We start from the raw sequence: 18,927 nt of genomic DNA, 5'->3' as shown, positions 1-18,927 counted from the left end.
AACCCCGCTTTACTCGTTCAACCTCAGGGCTCATGTTCTGAGGAGAAAGTGGGATGGGGCTGGAATTTGCAGAAAGACGGATGGGCTCTTTTCTCATTATTTAGATCCCTAGGACAGACACGCAAGGAGGGCAGGCGGGTTTTCCTATCTGGTCTCCAACTCCCCTGCAGTCGTCTCCTGTCCCACCCCCACTTCCTTAGTGCTACTAACCACATCTGTACTTCCGGCTATAAACTCTCCTTTGCCTTCCTGACCCAACCCCAAACTCCCTTCCCTATTGACTCCCTCCCTTCCAGCTCCAGAACGGAAGGACACATACCACAGTCGAGACTTCTTCCTGCTCACAGAGGCCAGCCAGCGCCTTCTCCTTCTCTGACTCAGGCTCTGCTCATCCCTCACCTCCTAGGAACTTCCTCAGGAAAATGTCCTTCTCACCCTTCCCTGGTCCCGAGAGGAAATGTCCTCCTGTTGTAGAGGGCCATTTGAGCACTGCAGACAGGCCGACTTTCTAAGGCAGCTGCTCTGAGAGGACCTAGGAAACTCCTGATACTGCCCTCTGGTCATTTTTTCACACACCCCTCAGGTCTTGGCAGAACCGTCTTTGTTTGCCAGACCTGCTATGAAAATACCACAAATGTGTTGGCTAGAACAACAGCAATTTACTGTCTCACAGTAGTGGAGGTTGGAAGTCCAACAGCAAGGTATTGCCAGGCCATGCTTCCTCCCAGAGCCTCTGGCATTCTGGTGATAACTTTCCAGCATTCCTCTGTCACGTGGCAATCTGTCGCCTTGTCTGGTTTCCACTGACGGAACGAATTTCCTCTGCTTATAAGGACTTCAGCCATATTGGATTAAGGCCCATCCTAATTCAGTTGGGCCTCATCCAAAATGGGCTCTTCAAAGGACCTAAATTTATAAATGAGTTCACACCCAGGGTGTAAGACTTGAACATGTCTTTGTAGGGGACATGATTCAATGTCCTACTCAGAGTATTCCGTGTAAAGCTCAAAACACTCACTGCATAAAGCTCGTAGGTCCTGGGTTGTAGAGTTCTACTTCTTCCAGGATGGGGACTCCAGGCCAACTGAGGACTGCTACTGCAAGGTAGTTCCAAAAAGTAGATGCATTTAGGAACTGGTTACTTAAAGTATGCAGCTATTTTTTAAAATGTTACCAAGTAAATATTTAATGACATGAAATTTTCATAATATATTCATGATTTTTTTAAAACAGAACACAAAAGACATGTATATACAGTCATAGATTGTCTTATAATTTCTTGACCATTTTAATCACAGAGGCATATTCTTTTGACTCTAACCAGGGATTGAACTGACTTGAAGCTGAGCCCAGCTTTGCAAGGGCATATCTAGTTCCCCAGTCGCCTCTAAGGTGCAGTAGTTCTTCTGGGGTCCCAACTGAATATCAGTTGTTTTTCAGAGAACTTTGTTCTCACCAGGCCCTGAACTCCGATTTCTGTCTTCCTCCCTGCGCCCCCACCCAAGTCCCATTAGATTGCCAAACATCTCTCATGTGCTACTTTTGAAAGCTTAAATACCTTAAAGCAAAAGCAGCGCCAAATGTGGGACTTATTCCTCTGGGCATCCCTTCTGGGATCTTGGCCCTTTGAGTCCTAACCACCCTGGTAGTTCTTCACCACCTTCGTACGTATTTTTAACATATTTTGCTCAGCTCTTCCAGTGGCACTCAGTGGGAGGTTGGTTGAAATAAACTATTTTGCCACTCTGCCCCCTTCACACTTTTGGAAAATGAGCAAAATTCCACAAATGCATTGTGTGGTAGTCAGTAGTGTTTTTGCCAAATATTTATTTCAATTTTATTCTCTTTGAGCACATTATGTGGTTGTACTTTTTGGTGTCCTATGGTTGGGACAGCTCGTGTTCGGTTGAGCCAATGATTTTTTTTTTGGCTGGTGAATTCTGAGCAGCAGGGATATGTGTCAGGTTGAAGCCAAATGTTTAATTGCTCACTAAGACCTACCAAGACAGTGCAGAATCACTGGCCATGCTTTGGACATCAGCTTGGGTCTCAGAGCCGGGAGGAACAAGGCATGGGAACAGAGTACCTACTACATCTGCAACAAATACATACTACAAGCAAGAAATAAGCCTTTGTGGTTTAAAGCTACTAAGATTTTTTTTTCTTTCACAGCATAACCCAGCCTATCCTGACAAAACATAAGAGTATTCTCTGAAAACAACAGGGCTGTTAGGAATTGTTACTATTCCCAATTGTCCTATTGCTGCCTCTTTTCCTGCCATGGCCAAATTCTTCACATCGAGGCAGGGCATATTCCTTCTAAATGGATAATTGTTGACTCAATGTCTTAATGATCTGTGATAGGAGATCAAGAGACTGTTTGTCATAGTCCTAAGGGTGTAACTAAAGGGAAGACATTTTGGAATCCTTTGGAGATGGCAGCAGAACTGACGAGTGACAAATGAGATAACCTTTGCTTTGAAGGACTTGAGTGGTTTCATCCTACAGATGCAACCCAAAACAGAGCTCTGGGTAGTTGTACTACTCGACTTTACCTGACTTCTTCTCTGAATACTTAGCCAAACCACCCTGATGCAGTGAGCAGCCTGGTCAAAGTTAAAAGAGGCCATCCTTGAGGAAGCATCTGTAGAACCAAAATTACAAGGCACAAGAAGCAGAATGGCACAGAAGAAAGACCTGGGGCCAGGCGGCTCTCGAAGATTCAAATCTCAATTTAGCCCCTTGCTGGAGTCTAATCCTGGGCAAGTTACATAACCTGTCAGATCCTTGATTTCCACACCTATGGTAGCTAATTCCCAAAGATGTCCTCCATTCCTCCATCCTCAAAGAGCATTCTCTCTCTGTATTCACACTTTGTGTAGTTCCCTCCCACAATGATCTGGACTGCAAGTAGCCAATGAAATGCAGCAGAGGTGATGCTAGGTCATAAGAAGTCTTGTTCTCTGAGAACAGGTGCTCTGGGGAAGCCAATAGCTATGCAAGAAGTCCAGCTAACCCTGAAACTACTACCACACTGTGAGGAAGCCTAACGTGGAGAGAATGTGTTGAAACAGAGATGCTCAGCCAGACCCCAGCTGTTCCAGTCATTTCAGTTGAGGCATCAGATGTGTGAGCAAAACAGTCATCCTAGATGTCCAGCCTCGTCAACTCCAGCCCCAGCTGATCACAAACACATTTGAGATTCCAAGAAGGAACCACCCAGCTGAATGTCGTCAACCAACAGAACTGAAAGCATGTAATAATGGATAGTTGTTTAAACTACTAATGTTTTAGGGTGATTTGTTACACAACAATAGATAACATAGTACAGCCACTATGGAAACAATATGGCAGTTCCTCAAAATGTTAAATAGAGAATTACCATATGATCCAGCAATTCCACTCCTGTGTATCCAGCCAAAGAAATTGAAAATAGGGACTCCAACAGATACTTGTACACCAATGTTCTTGGCAACATTATTTCACAATAGTTAAAAAGTGGAAACAACTTCAGTGTCCAATCAAAAATGATTGGATAAACATAATGTGGTATATACACACAATGGAATATTATTTGGCCTTAGAAAGAATGAAGTTTTGAGACATGCTGCAACATGGAAGAAACTTGAAAACATTATACCCAGTGAAATAAACAAGACACATAAGGACAAAAATTGTATGAGATCGCTTATAAGAGATGACTAGAAATAGCAAATTTGCAGAGACAGAAAGCATATTAGGGAAGCAGATGTGGCTCTACCAGTTGGGAACCTGCCTACCACACAGGAGGTTCCCGTTCGGGTCCCAGTGCCTCCTAAAAGCAGACACCACACCGCCACAATGAGCAGACACCTAAACCAGCAGATGCTGCAGCCTTCAGGATGTGACTCAGGCTATCGGGCAACTGCCTCCCATGTGGTGAGATTTTTAAAAAATAAATCTTTTAAAAAACCAACAGACTAGAGGTTGGGGCAGGGGAGGGAAAATGAAGAGTGTATGTTTGTAAAATAAATTAAATAATAAAGATAACAGAATATCCTCTGAGAAATGGGAACAATAATAATACCAAGCTTACAGGTTGTCCTGAGGACTTGAGGAGATGTGTGTAAAATACCCAGCACAAAGCTTTTGCACTAACAAGTAGCTATTCATAGTAAAAATGGTACAGCTGTGTAAACAAACTGAAATGGAGCAATTTGTCATAACTGAAAAATACTGATAGCCACGCAAGCTCATTCAAGTAATACAAACACGGCAGGGGAAGAAGGTAGACAGAGGTTCAGTCGAGTGAAAACTGAGACTGTCAAAGGTCATGGCAGGGCCACGGAGCTGTGAGACACGATAAATTTGTGAGAACTCGGAAGCTTCAGGCTTATGTTCTCTGCATATCAATAAAGTAAGAGGAAACTAAATAAAACAAGAAAGAAAACCAATGCAATATTTATTTTATTGTATTCTCTTTAAAATATGGCCACTTAAGCTTAAATTTGGTTCTCTGAATAAATGAAGAAGGCTCTTACATTCCACTTGAATCTTCTACTGCTGTGTAATTTAAGGCAAGGAAGGAGCAAGACCCCTAAGGTGGATTCTGAAACTGCTCAAGTTCAACCAGGTCTGTCAGCCTCTAGCAGGCTCCTCCAGATAAAGTTTGCACTTTCAAGTGTCAAGGAGACTGCTCGCTCAGGAGCTCCTGAATTAAAATTCACATTTTTTTTTTTTATGGCTAAATGTCACACTTAATTATGCTCTGGACTTGAGAAATTTCATGAGTGTCAGCTGCTTCTCAGGAATTGGGCTGAAAGAACAAGAAATGCTTTATCCCGTCACCCGTCAATACTGATGATTTCAGCGTAGGTGTGGAGGGATGACTGCAAAGGATAGGAAGAGAGGAAAAAGGAGAAAGATGGTTATCAGGAATTTATACCCTGGCCATGAGGCAGACAAGGTGGGTTTGGCCTAGATCAGAACGACCCCTTTAAAAATCATTTGGGGGAAGCGGACTTGGCCCAGTGGTTAGGGCGTCCACCTACCACATGGGAGGTCCGCCGTTCAAACCCTGGGCCTCCTTGACCCATGTGGAGCTGGCCCGTGCACAGTGCTGATGCACACAAGGAGTGCCGTGCCACGCAGGGGTGTCCCCCGCATAGGGGAGCCCCACGCGCAAGGAGTGTGCCCCCCATAAGGAGAGACACCCAGCACGAAAGAAAGTGCAGCCTGCCCAGGAATGGTGCAGCACACACGGAGAGCTGACACAACAAGATGATGCAACAAAAGAAACACAGATTCCTGTGCCGCTGACAACAACAGAAGCGGACAAAGAAGACGCAGCAAATAGACACAGAGAACAGACAACTGGGGCGGGGGGGGGGGGGGAGAAATAAATAAATAAATAAATCTTTTTTAAAAAATCATTTGGGCCCCTTTTCCACCTCGCGCAACCTCTCAAGCTCCCCTTAGGTGAAGTCACACTCTCCCCTACATATTCCCCACTAAAGCACTTCTCAGGATAGAATCTAACAAGCAGACTTCTGCTGAGAGGAAGTGACCACAATAATTTGAGTAAAAACTTCTTTGAGATCTAGGAAATCACCGAGCAGAGAACAAGCCTCAAACCAAATGGCTCATTTCTCACCTGGGTTTAAAGGTCAGTGAGCAGAAGAATGTTTTCAGAGATGGAGCTTGGCGTGCCTGAAATGGCTGGGCTCCCATTTCACCCAGAAGAGCAGACCGTATTCTCACTCACTCTCTCTAGTCATAGGATGCCTAGTTATAGTACTGTAATTGAGTTTGTTACTGAAATATCCCTTCTTCTGCTATTTTACTTTTACTTTTTTTTTTTTTTTGCCTGCTAGACCTGTCTGATTATAAGGGAGAATTTTCAAATCTCCCATCATAATTATAAATCCAAGTGTAAAGGATAAAGTCTTTGTCACTCTATCATGAATCATTTAGATTTAGGCATATAAGTGTATATTAGGTTTATTTCTTACCACTTCTGTTGCCATCCTTCTTCATCTTCTCCTATCTGGAAACTTTTGCTTTGATTCATTTGTTGTTTGAATAGAGGCCTGTTCTTGAATAAATTCTTCAAATGAAATAAATTCCACAGACAACTTTCTCTTCCCCCTGACAAGCAAGAAATACTTTGGCTAGGCATAGAATTCTTAGATCAAGTTCCTTTTCTCTCAGTTGTCACTTGAATCTTCTACCATCTCCTAGTTTCCAGGGTTGCAGATGAAAAGCCTGATGGCAGTGTGATTCTCCTTCATAAGTAATTTGTTCTTTTTGTCTGGAAGCTTACAAGTATTTTCTCTTTATCCTGAGAGTTGAAGGATGTTATAGGATATTTTTAGATGTGTGCCTTTTTTCTTCAGTCCATCCTAGAATTCAGTGAGCCCCTTTAAACCACAGATCAAGTCTTTGTTCAGCCCAGAGATGTTTTCCTTGATCATTTATTTAATTCTTGGTTGCCTCCTCCAACAATTCCTTTTCTCCTTGAGCTCCTATTTCTCATGTTAGGTCTCTGGATCTATCCTCCAAGTCAAGGACACAGAAAGGCATAGCCATTAAGAAAGAGGAAATGTTGTTAACAACAGTAATTAACCATACAGTTGCAGAAGCCAGCCTACCAAGGTTGAATTCCAGCTTTGCCACAGCTGTATGATAATGTATGTTGGTGTCGTTAACCCTACCAGGCCTCAGTTTCTACAGCTGTGATAAGGGTTAGAGAATTCTAACAGCCAAGACATGGATTTGAATAACAATTAAGGATGTTAATATACACTGTTAATATTTGCTGTTTCTCTTTGTGAGATACTTATACTTTCCTACCCCTCTGATATAAGACTTGGCATAAGACTTGCTTTAGCTAATGAAAAGTGAGTAGAAGCAGCATAAGCTACTTCTGAGAAAACATTGCAAGAGCCTTCAAGTAGATCTCCCATCTTCTTTTTCCATCTTATCTGAGCTACAACATCCCAGATAGAGGGCTGCTTCTTTAGTTTAAGTCCCCAAATGAAGAGAAAATGGAGTAAAGCAAAAGTCAACTCATGAACGCATGAAATATGACTGAGAAATGAACCTCTGTTTTCACAAGCCATTTAACATCTGGGGTTGGTTGTTATAGCATTTTCTAGCAAAAGCTTACTAATACCAAGCTGTCTCATGTATTCTTCAGCAGCTTTTTCACTCAGAGCCACTTGTTCTAGGTGTTCTCCTAGTTTTCATTCTGCCTGGTTGCTGAGAGAGCAGCAGGTCTGCTAGAACCACTCACATAGTCTGAGACCACCATCTCTTCTCCTTCTGGATTCTAATCATTTGTATGTTAAACCATTTGTTATTGTCCTATGACTCATGGATGCTCTGTCCTGTTTTTTTTCTTTCACTCTTTTTTCTCTTTCTGTTTCCTTATCAATAATTTCTACTACAATAATTTCTACAATAATTTCAATAGTTACTTTTTCCCTCGGCTGTGTCCAGTTTACTGCTAAGCCTTTTGAAGGCATTCATCTCTGAAATTGTTTGCTTTATTTCTAGCATTTCCATTTGACTCTTTTATAGTTTGTAACTCATTGCAAAAATTCCCTATGTATTCATGCATGTTGTCCACCTTTTCCGCTAGAAGCTTTAACACATAAATCTTAGCTATTTTAATGTCCTTGCCTTTGATAGTTCCAACCTCTATATCATTGCTGAGTCTTCTTCTATGGACTAATTTCTCTCTTAACAATGGGTCTCTCCCTCCCTCCCTGGTCTTCACCCCCATTTGGCTGGTTTCTTGTATGTCTCCTATTTTCTATTATATGCTAGGCATCATGTATAGGAGAACAGTAAATATAACTTACTTCCAGAAATGGGCACACATCTTCTGTCAGGTCATTACTGTGGAGAGTAGAGTCCATGTAGTCAATAGTCAACTTGAGTTTAGTCTTATTGTTGGTATTGTTACCTCAATGCCCCACAGGCTTTAGATTTGTTTTGTGGTAGTTTACTTTCTACCTTGTGTTTTATAAGGGTCCTATGTCCTGTCTCTTCTCAGGAGGGCTTAGTGCTCTTCAGAATTCAGTTTATTTGGCTACCTCATCTCCGGCGGGTTCAAGAAAATTTGTAATTTGTAGATTATTTGTCTTCTTCTCATTGTTTGGATGGAAGTAACATTCTCTTGTCGCTTTCTACATCCTAAGCAGAAACAGAAATCTTTCTGTTAGAATTTAATTTGGGGCCTCAAAGGGGACTAAGGATGCTGTGCTTGTCTACAGATTCCTTGCCAGGGACTAACTGGTACAAGTAGTCATCTCTAGAAGGTGTGACTTTTTTTCCCCTACTTTGTATTTGGCTGTATTTTTCCAGATTATTTTTACAATGACCAATCATTACCTGACAAAAACAACTAAAGCAGCATTTCTTTTAAACATTTTTTTAAGTGACAGTGAAACATTCCTGAGAGCACCTTCTCTAGACTTCATGAGAGAAAACAATATATTCAGGAGCTCTGAGGCATATTGTGTGGAAAGTACTCATAACAAATTAACAGGGTGCTGCCGCTCCAGGACTTCGCTCCTTGGGTCTCTGGCCTTTGGTTCAGGTGGCAGGAAGACCACTCCCTAGACATTTCCTTTCAGAGCCGCCACTTCCCCCAGCTGGTGAGGACCAGGATCTGGCCTCTTTTCTTTTGTGTCCTTCCTGCTTTGGTGGGAAAGGGCCAGATGCCAGCCCTGGGGGCAGGTGACTAGTCCCTGCTGAGGTGCATGCTTTCCTAGCTCTCCCTCTGGGAACTGCCATAATCTTATTGGAAAATAAACAGCTTGACGTCAGAGCACTAGACAAGGAGTCAGAAGTATTACCCCTAGCTCTGCCACTCAATCTGTGGCCCTATCCAGTCCCTGAGCATTCTGGGTCTGTTTCCTTATTTTTAACATAAAGGTAACAACCACAACCACCACACAGGTTTTTAGAGGACCAAATGTGACGATATACTACAGAAGCAAACTACAAACAACCACCATTACTTATTTTGTATTTAAGTTAGACCAGGGAGTAGGGTGGGGTGGGGGTAGGGGGAATAGATCCCTAGGGTCACTTTCAAATCTCACATTTTAGGGCAAAATTTGGAGGTAATAATGTCTCCCTGTTGTCTTTTACTACCCCTCCCATCTCCCATCTTCAGTGAAATCTCTGTGAAGGACTCATCTGGGGCAGCTACAGGAGCCTCCTGCCTTCAACTTCCACACTGGCTGGGTGGCCATGTATGTTGGGGGAGGGATTCACTTATGTGAAGTCAAGCAGAAAAGACCTGCAAGTGTCTCTCCAGTGCTGAAAGGGAGGAGCCCATAATGGCAGCTCCAGTGATGTTCTCCTTCCTGCCGTTGGGTTCCTTTAGATGCTGCCTGACTGGCCCCCCTGGTGGGAGGGCGTGCCTCCCTCCCTCAGGAGGTATGCTCCAGGGCCCAGGCCTCTGCAGCTCTCCACCAAATGCAGACTCCCAGAGGGCAGGCCCCAAGTCCTGCAGGGGACAGGTTTGGAAGACGACAGGCCACTGGCTGGTGGGCACCAGAGCACATTTAAAAGGTGCTTGCTTCCAACTAACTTCTCATTGGGTGGTAGAGCCTGACCACTGATATTTCCTTCCATTTTTTTTTTTTTTAAGTATGGCTTTCTTTTATCTAATTTAGTTATTTCTAAATTATATACATATATATGTATATATATAATATATATATGGTATGAGCATCTGTGAACACATCTCCCAACCTAGGGTCTAACATCATAACAATAACTTACATTTGTGCTTCTCCCCACCTCTTTATTCTGCATTTTGTATTTATAATTTCCTTCCTTTTAAAAAGTAGTTTTATCATGTATATGTAGGTTTATTGTTTCGGTTAAGTTGGTTTTGTTGTTGTTATTGTTTTTAATAGAGAAGTAGCTTTACAGAAAAGTCATACATAAAATAGAGTTCCCATAAGGATTAGTTGTTTTTAAACTTTGTAGGAAAGGTATTATGTTATATGTAATCTTCTGGACCTGATTTTTTTTTCCACTCAGCATATGTACAAGCACATTATGAGAACTATGTTGTACATTGTTGTAGCACACCATTTAGTATTGCATTGTGTGACTATACCACAATTTATTTATCCATTTACCTGTCAGCATTTGGGATATTCCCAGTTTTTTTTTTGTTTTGTTTTCTTTTGTTCATTTGTTTTTGCTCCAATGTACAGAGCTGCTAAAAATGTTCTTGTATGTGTCTCTTGATGCACATGTGCAAGAGAGTTTCTCCGTGATACATATCTATGAGTGGAATTGTTGTATCATGGAAAATGTGAAAGTTCAACTTCACAATATGGTTAATATAGTCAAATTTGCCAATCTTTTTTCTTTTTGCTTGGTGCTTTTTTGCATCTTATTTAAGAAATCCTTCCCTTCTCCAGCTATCTGTCCTTTCTACTAAAACAAGCATATAAAGATACGCTTTTGACACTGTCCTTAATCCATTCAGAATTGATTCCATGTGTGTGTGGTATGAGGCGGGGGTTGAATTGCATTTTCACCCATCTGGATGTTTTCCTCGCTCCAGGTGTGGAATGGCCCCTCTTTTCCCCACTGATATGACATAGCAATTAACATGTTAATCACATATTTCCCACTGATTATTCATAGAAGGGGAAAAATTACTCTCATGGTCTTGGGAAGGGGTTATGTTTACCTTTAACACATCATGTCATAATATTACCCTCTTAAAAACGGTTAGAAAGTTATCACTTCTGGGGAACACATTTCCCATTAGCTGTGCTGCTGGCCTTCCTTCCCCACCCTCTCCCCTGACGTCCCAGCAGCAGCGCGGGACAAGGAGGGAGCCCAGAGCCCGCAGCCAGAAGGGAGGCTCTGCTCGTGGTCAGCAGGGCCAGCTGCGCCCACAACTTGACCGGGTCCAGAGTCAAGACCACTCAGAGAGGCCGGGTGCACCTAGTCTGGGAATGGGCAGGCTCAGAATCAATCGGAGGGATAGCACACCTTCTCCTTTACCAGGTAATAACAACGGTTAGTGGGAGGGGATAAAAATGATTGACAAATTCCCAGCCTTTCCCATCCCCTTAACCCCTAAAGAGGATCCTGCTCTGCTCTGCTCAGAACCTCTCTGACCCTACAAGCCAAGGCAAGGAGTCGCCTCTGCCCAAAAATAAAGCATCTTTGTTCATATATAAATACTAAACAAATCAATTTTATTGATACATATTAATAAAATATAAATCCAAAATGTACACTCAATGGTACTAGGTATAAGCACATAGCATTCGTACATATTTTTTAATCCTTATATTCTGGTGGAATTGGATTGCTGGTCTAAAAATAAAATTATGTATTTGCCTCTTAAAAATTCTACCCAGCCGTTTAACCAATGGGGCGATGTAGGCTTGAGAATACGCGCAGATAAGTAAGGCGAAGACTGAGTTTTGAGCTCCCTGGGGGTTTTCACTATTACCTCTTACTATCAGTGAGAGGGGAACTCTTAAATTATTTTTTTGTAAAAATGCTATTTACATTTCCTCTGCCAGCCATTCTTGAGATAAAGAATCAAGGGAAGGGAGCAGGGGATGGAAACAGTCAGAGGCAGGGGGCTCTGAGAGCCTAGGCTGTAGTCCCTGAAGCTGTGGGAGAAAGCAAAGAAAGAAATGGCAGTATTGTAAGGTTCCACACTGTCACTGGGGGAAAAAAAGACTAAGAGCAAGGTGTTCCCTTAGTGGTATATGAGAAATAAAAGTGAAACACTTGGGTGATGTTGACATTACTTTTGGTTTCATGGTCTTTTTGTTTTTTAAAGATTTTTTTTTCTCTCCCGCCCCACTCCCACCCCGGTTGTCTGTTCTCTGTGTCTATTTGCTGCGTCTTCTTTGTCCGCTTCTGTTGTTGTCAGTGGCACGGGAATCTTTTTGTTCCGTCATCTTGTTGTGTCAGCTCTCCGTGTGGGCGGCACCATTCCTGGGCAGGCTGCACTTTCTTTCGCGCTGGGCGGCTCTCCTTATAGGGCGCACTTCTTGCGCGTAGGGCTCCCCTATGCGGGGACACCCGTGCGTGGCAGGACACTCCTTGCACGCATCAGCACTGTGCATGGGCCAGCTCCACACGGGTCAAGGAGGCCGGGGTTTGAACCGCGAACCTCCCATGTGGTAGACGGACGCCCTAACCACTGGGCCAAGTCCACCACCATCATGGTCCTTTGATTGCACCAGAGCTCCAGAGCACAACTGAGCCATGTGAACTGAGGGCCCCCTGCCACCAACACCCCCCACCCTGAACGCTTTTTGGCCCCAGACCCCTGCTAAGTGTTTTGCTGATGTATCTCCTCTTACTCTCACAGCAAACTTATGAGGTGAGTTCTGTTTTAGGTGATATAACTGAAGCTTAGCCAGGGTAAATTAAATGATCAGTGTCAAAGCTTAGATTGCCTTGTACCTGGCTCAGAAGGAGAAGTTTAAGGACTCTTGGCCGATACCTGGAAGCTGGCAACCAACCTACCACAACTACGGGTCTTCACCCTCAGATCAGCCTTGCTCCTTATGATAATTCCAAAGTCTTTACACTCAAGTAGGAGACTAGACCACACATGTGTTTCTGGCGTTGAGGGGGACAGAGGTGACTGCTATAGAATGGGCTCTGGAGCCAAAGTGCCAGGATCCAAATCTACTTTTCACCACTTTCTAGTTGTATGAACATGCTATCCCACCTCCCTGGGCCTGTTTCCTCATCTGTAAAATGGAGACAATGATAGTCCCCACTTCATAGGATAGTTATGGGATTAACTGAGTTAACATACGTGACACATTTGGAACTGTGCCTGGTTCAGAGTAAACACTCAAAAAAAGCTAGCTCTCATAATTATTAAAACCATGATCATCTCATCAGACCTGACACAACCTTAGCTACAAAACATCAACTCAAGAAGACTCCAATAGGTGGATTTTCATTCAGTGTAAAAATACATCTCACTCTGACTATATATTGTGCCTTAAAATATTACCTAATTATAGTGCTATATATATATTCCAAAATACATGTACTGATAAATCTCCTGGGCAGAAAAATTCCAAATAATTTATGTAGATACTCTGCCCTCAAGGATGGGACCCATAAATCCCTATGCCTTAAGTGTGGGCTATGCATAGTGACTTCCCCCCAAAGAGGACAATAGGGAAGGAGAAAAAAATAGAGTAGCTTCATAGTGGAGAAATGTGACAGACACTCCCTTGGCCAGGGGGTCAAGGTCAACATCAACAGTGAGAAGTCACGTTGGCAGCAAGGACCCTGATAAGAAGTGATGAGAATAGCATTTCACCTCTGTGGTCTTCCTTCCCAAGCCCCATAACCCTGGTCTGATGCAAAAATAACATCAGACAAACCTGAACTGAGGGACATTCTATTAAAAAACAAAAACAAAACACAACCTGACCAGTCCTTCTCTCAACTGTTAAAGTCATTTAAAAATAATAATAATAAAGGAAAGTCTGAGAAACTGTCACAAGCAAGAGCTGCTTAAGGAGACATGACAACGAAATGTGGTGCAGAACTGTATTTTCTGCATGATTTTTTCAGTGCTTCCTCTGAACCACTGTTCAGAGGGTCTTACTTGAATTAACTCATTTAATCATCACCACAACCCTATGAAAAAATGTACTTGTATGGTCCCCATTTTACAAAGAAGGAAGTAGTTCATCTTTAAAGTTCTTCCCACTCTAAAGTTGAATGAAGCACAAGACTTCTTTCCCTTTCTCTGAAGACAACTGTCAAGATGTGCATTACAAAGAGGAAATTGCATGAGCTCAGGAGGCCAACTGCCTAAGCTTGGCTCCTGGTTTGACCGCGAGCTGAGTCACTGCACATCCACTAGCCCTCCAGTCTTGGTTTCTTCTTCTGTTGAATGGGAATCACAGTCTTACCTCACAGAGACTTCGTGGGCATGAAGAGCATAGCATCAGGCTCACAGCAGGTGATGAATACATTTGCCATCTTGCTTAGCAATGGCCGAGCTCAGACACCCTCAGAAGAGGCTCAGGGGGAGAGAAGATGATACCAGTAAATAGAAAGGAACCAGTGGCTGAAGCCAGGCACAGGGAGGCCCTTCTCTGGCAAGTGTTCCCTTTCCTTCCTCTGAGCCATGCTTAGGAACAGATGGTGAGTCAGCCAAGAAAGGGTTAATCCCTCCAGGAGCACAGCAGTCTGTGAAGGTCTGTGATGGACATGGGGACTCCTTGGCTGATATCTAACCAGTCTTCCAGTCAGTTGAAAGGCTGGACCACCCAGCTCTGCTGCAAGGACGGAAGGTACAGTGAGGCCAGATAGTCACACTGGCACTCCCATCCTGGGCTCATCACCTTCTGGGGATCTCACGTGCCTCACCTGTAAAACTGAGATTGTGGAGCCTACTCTTTAGAGCTCCTTGGAGAATGGTGGAAGATAAAATTTGGGAAAAGTATCTAGCAGGGCCCCTGGCATACTATATACTTTGATAAAAGCCAGTTGAATCTGAGATTCTTAAACCAAGTTCCTTGGATTCCTTACCTGTAAAATGGAGATACTATAACAGCACTACCTCCTAGGTTTAATGTATATCATCAATAAGATAATGACTGTGTGACAGTTAGGCTAATGTGGCAGCTTGGCCAGATAATGATGCCGAGTTGCTTGGTCAAGCAAGCACTGGGCTAACTGTGATACAGGAGCATTTCATGGACTTTAATCATGAGTGAGTTGATTGCATAGATGGCTGGTTACATCTACAATCAATTGAGACTGCCATCAGCAATGAGTGACTCCTATCCAGTCAGTTGAAAGCCTTAAAAGGGAAAGTGATTTCAGCATTCAGAGAGAGAATTCCCATCTCTACTTCAGGTGGCCAGCGTCTTCAGGAAATTCATCAAGGACTTTCATTGGAGCCCCTGGTTTGTAGCCTGCCCTGCAGAATTCAGACTTGTTTATCCCTGCAGGCATGTGAGACAATTTTGTAAAATCTCATGCTGCAGACATCTCCTGTTGGTTCTATTTCCCTAGAGCAGTCTGACTAATATAGACAGGTAAGAGGAAACCCTCAAAAAGGACAGCCACCATCGTATTATATTTTTACATTTTTCTTACCCCTGTGGAACCAAGAGTTTGATAGCTCTCTGGTGGTTATATGAAGGGTATCTCAAAGGAATCCCAGGGATCATCCTATCAGAACTCCATAAGCTTGGCAATTGCTCCCCGTACTCCCTGCCTGGCACGAGTCAGGGACTGGCCACAGCCTTCCCTGCTTGTCAGTTTAGAGGCCCCACTCAGGCCCTGCTTCCTTCCCATCTGTGCCACCCACCACTCACAGAAACCGGCCCATACAGAGCAACTCAGGTTTAAAGCTCTCTCTTTTTTGGTTGCCCCATAGATAAACTTTTGTTTTGTGAGTTTCACAGTTAATGATTACAGGAAAACAGACAGGGAACGGTCAAAATAGCAAATCTGGGGAGGTCACATCAGGTTGGTCCCAGGCATCTAGTTCTGCCTCTTTCTGGGACTATGCAGTGTCTTTCCTGAAGACTGTGGCATCTCTTGGGGCTTTCACACTCAACATGGGACCAGAATGCTGAGGAGTGGGTCACTATGGAGAACTCCCAGTCAGTACAGGTTGCCTGTAAGGAAAGCTGGAGAGACACGGGAAGCCTCGACCCACAAAGGACATCCAGTGATTGTATTCCACTGCTATAGGGTCACCCCCACTTCCCCAGGTCCTGGCTGAAGACAGCCAAAGCCACAGGTGGGCACAGATGCACTGGCCTGATACTAGGGACAGCGGGCTGGAGCCGAGGGAGAATCGTCAGCCCAGCCAAGGCAAAGTGTGGGGACAGAGAAAGCCTAGCGGCTGAAAACTGAGTCAAGAAGTGGCTCCCCCACAGGTGCTTACCTGAGAGAAGCACACAAAAAAAATGAGTCATAGAAAAAGCAGAAAAACCAGTGAGATGTGTAGCCAGCTTCTCTTCTCCGTTTCACAAAGCAGGGAGAAGTTGTGACAAGCAATGCCAGTGGGCAGAGCAAGAAAGGGCCCCTGCTTGAGAAACCTGCTCCCCCACCACACTTCCGGCCCTTGGGCTAAGGTTGAGAGGGGAAACTGACAACTGTGCAGGAACAGGAAAGCTCCTGCAGGAAGCCAGCTGTTGGTATGGGTGACCAAGGCAACCCAGTAGCTCTACTCCCTGGAGAGAGGATGGGCTTGTGGGAGCCAAGGTGTGTTCTGCCCTTTTGCCCAAATAAGAAGCCTTCTACGGTATCAGAGAATATCTAATTATGCATTTGATCCACCTGTCAGAGAGTTAGGTTCAGGGTGATTATACCCACTTGCCAGGTGAAGAAACTGAGGCCCAGAGACATTAACTTTCCTGAACTTACACGACTAAGAAGCAGCTCAGATTCCAACCCAGGTCTTCCAACACTAAGTTCAGTGTGCATGCCACAACCCCACCACACATGGTCTTCTTAAAGTGTTCACGCCCAGCGTGGATCTCCATCACCCAGTCCTGACTTGGGGAATGACGATGCTAGGAAACGGGCTGCAGTAGCTACTGTCTATGTGATTAGATGGCGTCTGAGGGAGACTCAAATCCAGAGCTTTTTCCATGACACCGGCTGTTCTCCTCCCCCCACCACATCTGGAAAAAATGACTCAGGTGACAGCAGGCAAGTCATGTCATCCTCACATAATGAAGAGGCAGCCTTGGTTATGAGGCACTTCAAAGTGGGAAAGCTTGCCCTGGCCTTCCCCCAGGTCTTTGTTAAGTAAAGGTCATGTTGTTTGTTACAATTTGAAGACACTGGTCTCGGCTCACAGAAGAGGGTTTCAAAGGCTATGCCTGAGGGCAGGCTGACTTCTGGAGGCCTCTCCGCTGATAGAAACCCCCATTGTATAATAAGACTCAGAAGCTGCAGTTCTCCCCTTCCCGTCAGGCTTGTGTGAGTTCTGCCTAAACTGGACTGCCCCTTTTCTCATCTACCTGAGCTCTGTGCACAGAACATGTGAACCACACAAGAAAGAGACTCGAGAGCAACTCGGGGTTTCGTAACCTTTTTTTGTTCCACAGACCCGTTTGCCAGGCCAGAGAAACCCAGGGACCCAAGTCCACACGATCCTGTGTATTATTTAATAAATAAATCACACCTGCACCAACACGCCCCCACAAGAATAATGTTTTCTTTGAATTTCAATTCAAGCTCACGGACCCCTGGTTAAGAACCCCTGAACTAAGTAAGGTTTTAACCCAGCTCCCACCACCTTACCTGTTACCACCTCTACAGACATCACCTGTGACAATGGAAGTGGGCAGGCAGGGATTAGCTGGGAGGATTATTTTCTGTTGCTGCCTTGGAGAGGCTGCTGAAGCTGGTGCTGATCTCTGCTCTGGACAGAGGAGGAAACCACAGCTCTTAGTGCAAGGAGCAGCCAAGCGACTTCAGGCCACCTCAGGTCCTGAATCTGGAATCAAGAGCTGCATTAGATTACATTAGAAACAGCTGGTGTCTGTAGACACAGGCCCAGAAACTTTTCTTTGTAGCCAGAGTAACTGCCATTCCAAAGAGAAACTAAAATCATCTTTGGGTGTGAATCTCTCTTTGTTCTTTCCCTTCCTGCTGAAAGTTAAGAATGTTCTGTAGCATAGCTCTCAGTAGATGAAATAAGCGGCCATCCAGTCAGACACAGAAAGGGGAGAACAGAAACTTCTGTGTCTTATTATACAACAAGGGGTTTCTATCAGCAGAGAGGCCTCTAGAAGTCAGCCTGCCCTCAGGCACAGACTTTGAAACCCTTTCCTGTGAGCCCGGCCAGTGCCCTCAAATTTTAACCGTGTCAGACAACACTTACCATCAACCAGAGGTAAGGCGAGTATTCACGGTTGTTCTTGAGGAAGCCCAGATCTGATGATTCCGCATCTGAGAAGTTACGGCTCCTGTTTGGAAATGTTAATTGGGTGTATGGGCACAACTGCCCCAAACAAGTTACACATGTTCCAGGTATTCTTTTTCCTTAAATCTAGATTTAGGCTGGCCTGAGATGAAATAATCGTCTCCTGGGAGATGTCAGGCCGTCCAAGCATTCGCTCATGGGAGATTGAGGTGACCAGATGCCTCTCTCCTCACCTTGTAACGGTGGAAAGGCTATGATGATGCGGGTCTGGGCTGAGAATGGTGCCACCTGGGCTAACCTGTGGCGCTGGCACCATGTACTTCAGACTGGAGACTACTGGGGTGGTCCTCTCTGCGTCAAGGGGATCAGGCCACACCTTTGGGTGGGGCAGTCTGTCCTTAGAGGAGAGGGGTGTTGTCATTATCAGCCATCCTGGGACAGCTAAGGAAGGTGACCTTGGGCTTGGGGAAGGAAGAGTTTCCTCCTCTCTCTGTGGAGTAAGGAGGCCTGGAGATGGCTGCTGGTGGGGGCTGAAAAAGTGGCCTCTGCCAGATGGAGGCCTTCGGGTACTGGCACTTCTCTTCTGCTGGCAGGTGGAACTTACTCTCTACAGAATGCTTTCTTTACTCCAAGACTCAGTGGCTCAAAAACAAAGTCAAAATGAGAAAAAAAAAAGACCCAGTGGCGCCTGTCTTCAGCTGGTCTGTGGGAGAGCGGGAGAAGGCAGTGTCCTTTTCCCAAGGCCCCGCAGACCCACCAAGACACCAGTTCCTTGAGCTGCAGAGGCAGGACCACGGCAGCAAGATGATAAGGCTGGAGTGGAAGAGACTTCTGGAGCTTGGGTGAGGCTGTGCCCAGGAAGCTCTTGGAAATGGGGGAAGGAAACTTTATATTTGGGTGTAGGAAGAAAGTACAATTTCGTTTTAGAGATAGTGGAGTTTCAACATAGACTAATGTATATTCAACACTAGCCTATGTTGAATACATACAACTCATTTCACAAA

The sequence above is a fragment of the Dasypus novemcinctus genome, chromosome 17 (genome assembly GCF_030445035.2).
Source record: "Dasypus novemcinctus isolate mDasNov1 chromosome 17, mDasNov1.1.hap2, whole genome shotgun sequence".
Classification (NCBI taxonomy): domain Eukaryota; kingdom Metazoa; phylum Chordata; class Mammalia; order Cingulata; family Dasypodidae; genus Dasypus; species Dasypus novemcinctus.
Note: the sequence above shows the minus strand (reverse complement) of the source record.